The sequence below is a fragment of the Acanthopagrus latus genome, chromosome 1 (assembly GCF_904848185.1).
Source record: "Acanthopagrus latus isolate v.2019 chromosome 1, fAcaLat1.1, whole genome shotgun sequence".
Taxonomy (NCBI): Eukaryota; Metazoa; Chordata; class Actinopteri; order Spariformes; family Sparidae; genus Acanthopagrus; species Acanthopagrus latus.
The window spans coordinates 18,642,013-18,655,067 of record NC_051039.1 but is presented as its reverse complement, the minus strand read 5'-3'; the positions used below and the strand labels follow the sequence as shown (position 1 = coordinate 18,655,067).

At 41.5% G+C, this 13,055-nt stretch overlaps 1 protein-coding gene and 2 long non-coding RNA genes across 4 annotated transcripts in view; all 3 read left to right on the top strand.

The window, feature by feature from the left end:
• Positions 1-13,055, top strand: part of LOC119026695 — a 1,024,654-nt gene that overhangs the window by 557,123 nt on the left and 454,476 nt on the right. The gene's annotated exons all lie outside the window — the stretch shown is intronic.
• LOC119027384 lies at positions 123-3,214 on the top strand. The gene is made up of 3 exons (XR_005077371.1): positions 123-201; positions 883-1,019; positions 3,064-3,214. It is a non-coding gene; the product is annotated as an uncharacterized LOC119027384 (long non-coding RNA).
• Positions 3,330-5,652, top strand: LOC119027373. Its single transcript, XR_005077367.1, has 6 exons — positions 3,330-3,553; positions 3,722-3,912; positions 4,267-4,298; positions 4,459-4,597; positions 4,820-4,874; positions 5,274-5,652. It is a non-coding gene; the product is annotated as an uncharacterized LOC119027373 (long non-coding RNA).

The following is a 13,055-nucleotide window of genomic DNA, read 5'->3' as shown; positions in this document are numbered from 1 at the left end:
ACTGAACTGTATGAGCAGAGCTGACGCCTCATACATAAAGAACAAGAGAACTTGTTAGACGATCTGAAATTCTGTACTTTCAACAGAATTATTGATCAAAGCTCAACCATGATTTCATCTAGGTTGTTATGTCTTGCCAGAGCACTGCAATATATTCTGACTTATGGAGAAAAAAACAGCACAACACCAAAAACAGATACTGTAACTGAAGGACTTTGTGAAAATAGGGGAAAACGAAATACATGCATGCTTATTTAACCTTTACAACAATCAATTGTTTATTTATTTATTTATTTATTTATTTATTTATTTATTTGTCAGTCAACCAAAGTAAAAAGGATTCATCCTCAAAACAATAAAAATAATGTGTTCTACAAATGTGATGGAGATCCATCCAATAGTGGTTTAGATGTTCCAAAGTGGTGAATCAAGTGACTGGTACTGTATAGCCACAACACTAAAATGACAGCAAAGCCATTATTTGAATAGTGTGAGAAACAAAACAAATAAGCAAATGAAAAATGATCAATAATGATAATTTTAGTAACAATATGCTTTGCTGTTGTCAGTTTGTCAGCCCATCTGTCAATCTATTCATCTGACACTTTTGTTCAGAACAACTACTGGCCATATCACATGAACTTTTTGGAGGACAACATCTAGACTAGAAGCCAGTTAATTGTGTGTAACTTAATTATCTTAGTCATGAAACTGGGTCAGATAAGATGTTGATCCATTAACATCAACAGAAAGCATTGCTTTTGGGTCATTGGTCCTGGTCTGAAAAGAATATACATTTGGAAAATTGTGTACATATAAATAGGACAAATAATCACACTTGGCATGAAGTGATATGATGTCATTTGGTGTCTGAATAAACAGGAGCAGGAGGAGAGCGACAGTGATGGAGAGGAACAGATGAAAAACGGAGAGCGGGAGGAATTTCATTTACTCGTCTCTAACGTCGATCCTGAAAAATGGGTCACTGAATGACTCAGGGAGGATTCAGACATGTGGTGGTAAGTTTGATGGATAACAGTCCACGATGCCCACTTCGGATAGATGGATGGCGGTCGTATATGTGTGTTTGTATAGACGTGCCACAACTTTGCCAAGTTGCACAGGCCTCTTTCCTGTTGTAGATTTTAGAAATGTTTTGTTTCAGAGTTTGTTTGTAGAACCCTTGGATCAGCTTGTAGGTCCAATCAGCGGCAATGCAATGTGACAGCTTTTGTTCTGAGGCGTCTGAAAGCTACTGCATATTTCTAAAGTTTACAACCAGGAGAAGTAGGTCAAATCATGCCTTTCATGCACCATCATTAGAGAAAACTGTCAAAACACACTCATACATAAAAAGCAAACTTAAACTGGAATGTGTGCTGTTGATGAATTATAGTGATTGATAAACGACGAATATAATACAAGTTGTGGTGATGAGGATTATTTAGGTTAACCTTATTATCATTACCTCACAGCCTCTAATGACACAGTGCCCTAGACACGTCTCCATTAGTGAGTCCACAGAATGATACTCAGGTGCAATTTACCAGCAATCACACACAATTAGCACAATCATAGCATATTACAATGCCAATGAACGCCATTGGCCTCATAATGGGTTGTGAAAGAAAAAAAAAAACGTGTTGGAAATACAGTCTGATAAGGGCTCTACATGATTCATAATAAGATCTTATGAAGAGCGTGTGTGTGTGTGTGTGTGTGTGTGTGTGTGTGTGTGTGTTTGATATTAACATAGCATCTACTTGTGGGTTAAAATAGGTGGGCCACTGATGATAGTTACTGTTAGCATCGCAAAAGCGTGGGTTGTCTAAGGTTAAGTTCGGTCTGAAATTGAATTATGAAGTGAGCGGGGAAGTTTTCACACACAGAATGTGTTAGAAAAGCTGATTACTTTCAAAATGCAATCTCAAACAAACACATGAACATCTCTAGTAGGGTCTTGGACACAAAGCGAGGACTTGAGTATCTATATCACAGATCCAACGCTCAGTGACCAAAAGATCTCTTCAAAAACCTACCATTTTGTATTAAGTGTGCGAATATCTAGTAATACAAGTGAGATCCGGTACAAAAACATCTGATTAATATCATCAGTTCAAGGAGTTACGCTGTGTTTTGGTTTAGCCAGGTGTGAAATTTGAAACAAGGGCAATGAAATGAGCACCAATGAGGAGGAGGCATAATCTATAGGACAATGATTTGAGGCAAGTTACACAACACGTGCCCACTTGGTGACTAAAGTGTCCTTCCATGCACACTCGCACCTATAAGAGGACTCCTCTCAGCATCGCCTGTGGATGACTCTTTGTATTTTGCCGAAACATATGAAGCTTCGAGATGCAATTTTCTGGACAAGTGAGCAATTATACTCAAGTAGATGGACCAAACGGCCAACAAAGGACACCCAGTTTCATCAGTTGGCCATCAACAGGACAGACGCGAAGGCAGCAGATGTACAGTCCTGGTGATAATGTCGTATCTCCTGGGGGCCATCACAGCCTAAAAGGTTAAATGTGAGTGGGAGAGGGTGACAGACTTTTGGATGGTTCATGCTCAGGTCGGAAGATTATCCCCTCTCTTCTTCTGCCTCATTCACCCTTACCCAAACAATGCCTCTCGGCTCTTAACCCTTCATGTCTTCTCGCCTCCCTTGACAGACAGCTGCCTACTCACCCCCATCCATCAAGTTAAATTGAACTTCCTCTCGCCTGGCCACATGGGAGCGAATTACTTATCAGCATGCCCTTTATTAATCCAATTAGCTGCTCCGTCCGCAGTTGGAGTCACGATAGCCGAGGGCAGTTACTGTATGTTGCTGTCTTTTTCCGGGTTGTAACTAAACCAAACACATGCACCAAAACCTAATCTTAAATTGATCGAGGACACTCTATCCATCGTCTCTCCCACTGAGCTCTTTGTCAATTTTGCTAGAGAAGTGAAGCCATTCAATCTGTATCATTTACAGTTAAAAATAGGATTCTTCTTTGTCTAGATCTCACTTCCATGTGATTCAGCTGTCCTTCCCTATCTGTGTCATACAAGCCAGATGGATGGATTTGTCACTGGTCGCCTGGACTCCATCATATCCGCGAAACCATGGCAGACTTTCGGATTACGAGACAGATTTAAGGTTAATCATCATCAGATGTACAGGAGCTGTGACTAAGTTTGCACCTATAGACGAAAATACACAACAGGCAAGACTGCGAATGCATATAAAGAGAATTTATGCAGCGAGCAGTTCCAATTAAATTTGGAATTTCTCAAAAGGCTTCTTTCCTCCACATTTCCAGTTGCATCATGTGGAACCTCAGATCCTTGGCACCGCCGCAGTGATGAATCCGCTAGGATGTGGCATGACTGATCACCCAACTGTCACACTGTTGAGCCCAATGCAGACTGACAAGCCATCTGACTGCTGCTGACACACACGTGCACACTTGCATGTCGACTCTCACACAGAAAGCGGGATAAAGCCGAACCTGCTGCAGTTTGAAACCTGTTCACTCGTTGATAACAGGAAAGTATTTAGGTAGGAGATTCTAACGTGTATGTTGTTAAAATGCATGAAATTGTGAGGGTTCAAGACTAACATCAGAGTTATACGCTGGCTCGTTCTGTCAGATTTATAAAGGTGTAAATGGTTCTGTTAAGTCATATGTGTTCTGGCTCACATGTAATCTGTACCTTGGTATTTTAGGTTGTAACCGTTAAATGCTCCAAGCGATAAAATGCAAAACGACTTCTTTTTGGTGTCCATGTTGCTCCCAGATTGCAACTTGACACACATGAACACATAGATGTTCCCAAACTTGGGCAGTAGGACCATCTGAGGAGCACGTGAATGCGGCAGTATTCCACACGTTTTCCAGTGTGTGAAGGTTGTGGCAGGTAATGTAGCATCGAGCCACTGGCTTCAAGCAGAGATGAGCAGCAGGCTACACATCCCTACGTGTTTTTATACTTGCAGTCTTCACCAACCAAACCACCGATCAAACTCATCAAAGAGACTTTTAAGTTTGATATTGATGGAGTTGGTCTTTAACAATTCATGTATTCATCACACCTGTGCACGAAAACCAACATCAGCAGTGAACCTGTAAGATGGTTCTCATCATTAAACATCAGTCACGGGTGGCCTATTCCTACATACTGCACCTTTAAAGAGCTATAATAATAAATGCAAAAACATTTTTAATGCCCGATGACAAAAGATGACAAGAGTTTTGGTACTTCATCTTTCAGCTCGCTCTCGAAACGTGTACACATGGTCTGAGGTAGGAACAAGGTCCACACATCCTTATTAGTGTGAGATTTATAAACACACACTTACAGTACTTTTCACTGCTATTCTGACCTACTGAAGTGCCAAACTGCAGACTGTTTCTGTGATTCTTTCCTTTCTTCCACCTTTTTTTTTTTCCCCTTCTCTGACAGGAACACACACTCATGAAGCAAGCGAGCGCTGAAGTTGTCAGGACTGCTCGTCTCGTCTCCAGAAGCGTCTCGTCACTGAGTCACAGTTATCCCAACAGATTGATTATACAGCAGGATGCATTAATCCACACTCCTGGAAGTGAGTCATGGGGTTGAGCTGCCTGCCTGAGTGCTTCTCGCTCGTGGATCCACCCCAGCGCATCCACATTTTTCCTTTTATTTTTTTAATGTTGAGATAACGTGTACTTAAATATTTGATTACGGCCCACTATTAGAGCTATTTATGTTTTTGAAGTGAGATATGCTGATGTGGTTTGACTGATAAAGAGGCTATGACATTCAATACAGCTTAATTTCACAGGAAGCGCTCAGCAGTGAAAGGAGCACGAGAGCATGTTCGCAAAATAGTTCATCATGTGAGTGCGGAGACATTTGCAACTCCTCTCCAAACGTTTTAAGTACTGAAGATCTAAATTGATAATCAACTTTCAGAAATCATCAGAAATAATCCAATTCATGTGAGGTGTAAATTGCTTAGTTGTGAACGCATGCAGATGAACGCTTGTGTGACCCTGTTTGCCCTGCGAGGCATTTAAAAACGATTTACTCACTAAAGATGTGTTTTTCATTAGCGACGCCACAATCAGCCCTGACCCACCTGACAAACTGATTGTTTTTTTTAATTGAATTAACATATTAATACTCACTGCCCTCCAGATATTGTCACGTTCTCACCTCAACATAAATATTCCAGCGGCATCACTTAGAGCAGGGTTTGAGAAGGTCTAAATAATTCAGCAACTTCATTCTCGCAGCGTCTCCCGTTCTTTTGTCTCGACCCCGATCCCCCACCACGATCAACATCTATTCATCACCTGAGCACGTTTCACCAGGAATCAGTATTCTGAAGCTGTAGCCCACGAAGACCACATATCAACATAATGCCCGTGAGTAATTTTTTTCCAGGCATGGAGGCTTACATACTGTACATCCACACAAGCAGCTCACAGCCAGAAACAGTGTGCATAATTCAGGGGCATTAGTTTGGGGCTTTTCTCACTGATTGATTGTTTGCTGTTGCCGTGTGATGGTTATTACACCCAGGAGATGTGCGTAATGTGGAGAGGCAGCTGACATATTTGCAGGACAGAGGGATGTTTGTCTAATGAAACTCTCTGGTGATTTGCTGCCGGCCTCCTTGGCCTCTTGCTGAGACGCTAATCAAGAAGGGCCGGTTAATTATGTTGCCATGGGTTTCTCTGCACGGCTTCGTCAGATGCAGGATCAATATGTTCTGAATTATTAGTATTTTGTTATACTTTGTTAGATATTTTCAAGGCAACATTATTGAGGGTAAACAGTTAAAAAATCATGTTGAATAAGACATAAGAATCATTTCATCTCAGGAATGCCCATTGAAGCAAGGATTGCTGAGACTGAGTGCCGCAAAACATGACTGACGCACACTGGAGAGAAAACTATCTTAGCGTATTCCATTTGAATGTACAAAATGTATAACAGAGCAACTGAGGCTGAAGAAGTGTGGCCCAAGGCAACAACCCTAATCTGTTAAAGTAAGAGTGTCTTGAAAATCAGGTGATATTGTGCTTCACTGCTCTGAATCCCAATGCCTGTAAGAAACAGGAAAAAAAAATGAAGCCCTATAAATAGAAAGATGACATCTGTGCGACCTGCAGGACACACGATGAGCAAGAATGTAAAGAATTGTCCTCTCCAGCCTGTTTTGTCTAATTTTCTTTTGCATCTCCTGAATTGATTTGATTCAGTCACACGAGGAGGAAAGAGCAGATGGGGCTAACGTCAGAGGAGTTTGACTTGAGGTCAAATTTTATTTTAGTCATCTAAGCTTGTGGAATATTTAAACGAGCAGGCAGTGAATGGGCAACTGAGGGTAAAATATATAAACATAACTAAACAAGTAAATCATGTGTATATATATAGATATGTACTGTATATACAGATTAGAATATATCAAACTAAATCCACAGAACTAATGATGGCAATGTACCTTTAGGATTCTTTAGGTTCAATTTTATGTAGAGAAAATGCTGTGCTTATGTTCTGGTTAGGTTTAGACACAAAAACCACAGTTAAAGTTAAGAAAAAGACAATTAAAAAATGTAGGCACTCACAGGGAAAAAAAATATCTTTTGTCGTGGGCAAAAAACAAATGTGCGTCAGATCTAAACCTTCATCAACATGATAGCACATAGCACATATAATAAATAGGTGAGGTACAAACAATCAGAGTCTTGATGAAATGTCAGAAAGTCGGTTTATTTATTTATCTTTTATATTTTGTTAACAAATCAGGTATCATTATTGATTCAATCAAAACAATACCGGCAGGTCCTAAATCGACACATCTGGGACAAACAATAACACTTCTTCACTGTAACGTCTTTTTCCTGTCAACTGTCAACAAATCCCATGAGAACACAAAACACAACGATGCATTAGTCTCTCAATACTTTATGACTTTCCTACCCTGAGGCGCTGATGTTAATATTGAAATGGGGTCACAAATGTCCACTTTCATCTTTTAAAAAGCTTAAGTAGCTTCCTAAAACAGTAGGGAACTGTAGTTTTTAGCAAACATTACTTAATGCAGGGTTAATAATGCCTTCGGGACATTTTTCAGCTACATATGACCACACATTTCGTGCTCTATGGATCAACTGTGGGTCGCTGATGTGTTTTTTTCTTGCAACAATAGGGATCTGTGTCACAGAGGAACAAATACAGTTGGATAATCAAAATTCACATTCAATGAGAATCCTTGCAAGAAGGGTCCCTTTATTGTTGGTTTTCTTTTGCTGGCAATAGGAAAAAAAACAATATGAGCAGCTTTCAAATCAGACTCACTGGGTGCAGCAATAGTTGATCCACATAGGAAAGAAGGTCACACATCTTAATATAGCATCATGTTTAATACAATGATCAGCTAAATACATAAGAAATAATAGCGGACATAACAGTGTCACATACTCTGCAGTAGTAATGTATTTGACAGGAGATCTCTTGACCTAGTGTTTGGTCTGAGATATGAAGGCACTGATCGGTTGCCCAGTCAGACATGTGATTTGACTGTTGACGTACAATATCCTGACAGACATCCTGTCATCTCATCACAAAGAATTGCACTACAATATGATACAACAGGCTGCAGGCTCCATTCCCAAATATAATGACAGCAGGGATGTTTGCTTTATCAGCTACTTGGAATTATGACTTTACTTTCCAAATGAGCCGTCTCTCTTTATGGGAAAGGGAAAAGATGATTTTTCTACTTAAGGCTGTCATGAAATAAATAACGAGGGAACAAAAGCCAGCTGTGCTGTCATAAAGTCAAATCCAACTCATAAAGACAGTACGACTTCTCCCATCAACATTTTACTACTTATAGTATTTACTCACCTACTGCACATGTGCGACTCAATTTGTTTCAACAAGGTGAGATTAGGAACTGACGCTGGCACAGTAAGAGGCCATTTGGAATATGCCCAAGCACCATATCAACACAGAAGATTTTACAGTGGCAACAGTCAGCTGTCATCATATACATCAGGGCAAGAAAATAATAAACATGGAAAGTACAAAACCAACGGATTCCCAGAGGATGCCATATCCACTGCCCTTCACTCAGTCTTCAGGTACCTGGAGAAGAACTGCTCTTTGTTGACTTCAGCTCAGCAGTCAACACGATCTTATCCATGACGCTCAGTGGAAAACTAAACACTCAGGGCTTGAGTAAAACACTCCGTGTCTGGATATTGGACTCAACACTGGAGCCCCACAGGGCTGTGTGCTCAGTCCCCTGCTGTTCACACCCATGACTGCGCTCCCAGACATCAAGAGAACTCTATTGTTAAGTATGCACACGACACCACCATCATTATTCATATCATATTATAAACAATAATCAGAGTTCATATAAAGAGAAAATCACAAAAGATGCACGCCCCTGTCTACATCTGTGGAGCAGAGATGGAGCAGGTGAACAGTAATAGGTTCATTGGGATTACCATCATTGAGAGCCACCACCAATCTCCGGCACCACACATTACCACCCCACATTTAACAAAGCAAAGAAAAAGGCTCTACTTCCCACAGAGGATCTGAGGAAGGCTAAATTCCCAAGCCAGATTCTGGTCAACTTTTACAGCAGTACAATAGGAAGGATCCTGACTGGAAACATCACAAACTGACATGGTTCATGGATGGCCAAGGACAGGATAAAGACTTCCTTAAACAAATTTACCTTGTAACCCTTGTAAGCAGTGGTTATAGAAGAACATACAAGATTACAGCATTTGAATTTACCAAACAAGCACAAAATTTTCACAGTAAGAAATTGTGGTCAGTGGATATTGGATGGTATGGGTCATTTTAACTACAACTGCCACTCAGCACCAATACGTTTTGAGGGCTTGTTTGCCAATTCAAACTTTCCCCCTCGTCAGTCATATTTGCTCAGCAATACAGCACCATCAAATTGCCAATCCCAAAAGGTAAAGTCTGGGTTATTACATGAACGCCAGCTGGTAAGTAACAGGCCAGCACCTGGGTTAAATTAACAGCAGAGAACAAAGGACAGTCAGCCAGACAGAGTTCACCCATCCATTACAGGGTCACAGCCTGGACAATTCAGCATTCAGCCCAACCACACACACTCACATTCAGGGATGGGCCATTTAGAATCACAACTTATTGCCCTGGTCGATCAAACACAACTCTGAAAATCATCAGATCGCTGTGCTGCTCACACTCCACAGCTTTCTGTTTTGTGTTCAGGAATATTGCAGTTGTTGTGGTTTGCACACAGCATGAGCTGCTACTGATCAGAGGTAGGAGGTTAAACATTTCAAGATCACACATGCAAGCCCGCTTGTCCCCTCATGAATGTTACATGCATGACCACAATGTTCCCTTCGATCCCCCATCAAACCATCAACAGCCCTCCTATGACCCTTCTCATAAGAGCAGAAGTAGGGTAAGAGTCCTTCAGTAGCAGTGAAGGTTAATTCACACATAGGGAAACATTTATATTTGGCATCTGTCAGAATTCAACACCATCATGTTGTGGCATCATCTTGACAGGATGACACTGCTGTGCACGATTCCCTACAGGAGTGCCGATGCAGACGTTCAGGCCCAGGGGCCAAGACACAGTCCGCTTCCTCTCAATGCACAGAGCTAAGACCATACCTGCTCCATGAAACACAAGAGGCTCCTAGCCACAAGAGCTCTTTTTTCAAAACAACACACAGAGAAAACTAATACTAAAAATGAATTTCTAACAGCAAAATAACATGACTGTATGTTTTATCCAATCAATGATGAAGACATTAATACAACTAGAGACTGAAAGAGGAATCGCAACACCCAAGCAACAGGAGGACAACAAAGAATAAAGGGAAAAAAAGAGTGGTCCCGTGTGACCACAAAAGGACACACACCCTCAAACAGAACGGCACATTCAGTTGTGTCACGACACAGGTCACGCAGACAGAGCAACCTCCTGAATAGGCGCTGAGGAAGGTCGCTAGCAGAGCAGATGAATGGAGGGATGATTATAATGATAAAATGCACCCACATATTCTTAAATAACACGAGTTATTAATAAATACAGCATGAGCATTAATAAACACAGCCTGTTAAATAAAGATCTTTGGGTGCAGTAGAATGCGTCGAAATGAACCGTCATGGCTTTGGCTCGTGTGCAACGAAACACAAGAGTGACTTTTCTTAACACACAAAGCAAGAACAATTTCTGCCATCTGGTCATTATCATAACCACAGGGCAGCACAACCCCAGACACAAATACAAGAAGAAGTCAGCATGCACAATACCACTTTTCCTCCGTGACATGGCAAAATGTCTCTATGAACGGAATGATGACCTCAAGGAAAACTTGCTTATTTATAACGCTGAATGAAAAAGACTTATTTGAGTATTTTCTAAATTCCTGTATATTAACTCTCTCTTTAACTGTGTTTATGGTAACCAAAACAGGTACTATAAACCATGACATGATGATTTCCTTACCCTAACCAAGTGGTTTCTTTGCCTTAACTTAACCAGAATATATGCACAGTAATGTCACAGTAAAATTGAAAAGTTAGCATTAGCGATGTGTTCACCCAGCAGTGGCTGGTCGACCGGAGGGTGTAGGTGGTTCGCATCATAATGGCCAGAATAAGTTAGCCTAATGTTCAACAATGTCTTTATACACAGTTTTCAGAGCCTAGCTTCCTTGGCTAGTCGGCCAACGTTGTTTTATGCATATGAGGCTGAACAAGGCTAAGTTACACACATGTGGTGCAGAGATGAGGATGCTTTTAAACCTGGCACGGGGGTGTCGGTGGTTATCAGGAGGTAGTTTTCTCTGCACGGTGAGACTTTTGGAGATTCATGTCAGGGCGATGGTGGAAAACAGCGGCGGGTACAGTGGTGAGCTAATACGCAGCTGCTGCTTCATGACAACACTGAGGGAGACATTCTGCCTCAAATATACAGACAACAATGTCATCGTCCATCACGATGTGGATAATGCCATGCAAACCCAACCCTAGTACGTACACAATGTTACTTTACTTACACAACATTTATTCTGGGTTGCAGCAAAACGTAGAGGAGTAAAAAGTGCAGTGTTCACCTCTGACATTAAGTATGAAATACTTTAAAATTGACAGCATAGAGCACAAGTAGCTCTTGCAAAAATGCACTCTGCAGACCCACAAAGATAAAAATTATATAACCAAACTGAAATGTGTTCTCCATTCTCATTTGGGTGTGCAGAGGTGTCTCTGGCAGTCTTGGCAGGACAATCTGACCAGAATTGTCAACAGTTCAGAAAGCCTGATTTAAATTCCTCAGCAGCAACTACAGCCATTAGCAATCCTCACACTGTGTCAGGACAGTGAAGTCGGCAGCTAATATTCCTACAGTGCTTAGCTCTGCTCCACTGCCCATCAGGTATACCGAAGCCCCCTGGGGAGACAATGTATGGGTGCATATTAAAAGTGTGCGTCAGCGGGACAGGGGTTACAACGGTCCCTGCGGCTTATCGCGGCTCCACGCTGTTGCCTAACCTAACAAGGCAAGACAGAGTCACAGTGTGTGAGACGACACTAGTCTCAGGGGAAATTTAGGAGGATCACGAGTCAGGCTCACTCCTCTAGAACAAACTCTGACAAACTGGCGGCAGCAGGCAGGATTCAGTCTCTAACAGTTAGAGGCAATGCATCACATCTAATTGGACACCAAGGACAGCTGAAGGTGATTCACGCAGAGTCATGCATTACCATGTGTGACTGAGCCGATCTAGAAGCTTCTCTCCCTACAGTTTGCGTAAGGTAAATGTCATCAGCTTAAAGAGAGATAAGCATCTTCAATTTATTCAGACTTAACGCCACGGGGAGCTCAGCTTGAGGTTTTGATTTTCCTTTCAGTACGGGAGAAATGAACCAACACATCGATTATGTAAACAGGCAGACAAAACCAGATGCTACATTCAGGAACAAATGATAAAACTGAGGTCAAGAGTCAGAAACAGTTTCTTGCTGATTATCATAATATTGACTATCTGTGCCGCTGCATGCACTGAGGGATGTTAATAACCAGAAGTTCACTTTGTAAATAAGTATCTGCAGTGAGACCAAGAGAGTGGAGCATATCACTTTAGGTCTAGATCTTTCCACTGGCTTTGAATGTGCCAGAAAAGTCTTGTTAAACTTCTACTTTTGATGCATGAAGTACTATATGCCACTATAAGGCAGCCACTACGTTAACCATGCAAAACTCTGAGACAAAACGTGGAGAGACAGCATTCACTTTTCGTGCAACACATCTGGCAAATACTTGCAGAAAACGTCTGCAACAACACAGGCTATATTCCAGACAACATTCTTTTTCGTTTTTACTTTAAGTTCGTAGTGCAGTTGCCCTTACAAAGTACATTCTGTTTGTGAAGTATGCACACAACTGTGGCATACTGCATTATCACATAAGGTCCCTGAAACACCAGGCCATCGGGGCTGTCGATGAGTGTCTGTTTTGTAGCTGTTGGCACATTGAATCTGTGGTGGAGCCAGTTGGTAAAAGATATCACTCTGGCTGTTCAGCTAATTGAATCAGTCCATGAGAAGAGACACAAAAAAGAGGGGGAAAGTGCTCTTTTTTTCTCCTTCACTCATCACCAGTGCCATTTGCATCTTTTTATCAGACTTATTTTTTGTCGTAGCAAAATTAGTCAGGGTGGTGTCAAAAAAGAACCAGTTGAGTCAAGACTCAAGTCTACAGCTCCCTGGTGGTACGAAGAGGTACTTCCTCTCAAGCCATCAGCTGTCTGTGCGGTGTGTTCGTCTTCAGCTTTTTTTTTGGGGGCCCAGACACTGGTGACATGAGGTGACGTAACAGTCAGCATTTGTTGCCACTAGTTCCTTTAGTCAGTTTGGTCTGGGCCCTAACATTGCACCTTATATTTGACCCGTTTGCTCATTTGTTCACTGCAGTTCGTAGTGTGACATTGAAATTGACATTGAGATTTGGAGCACAGGCAATAAGTCATCCG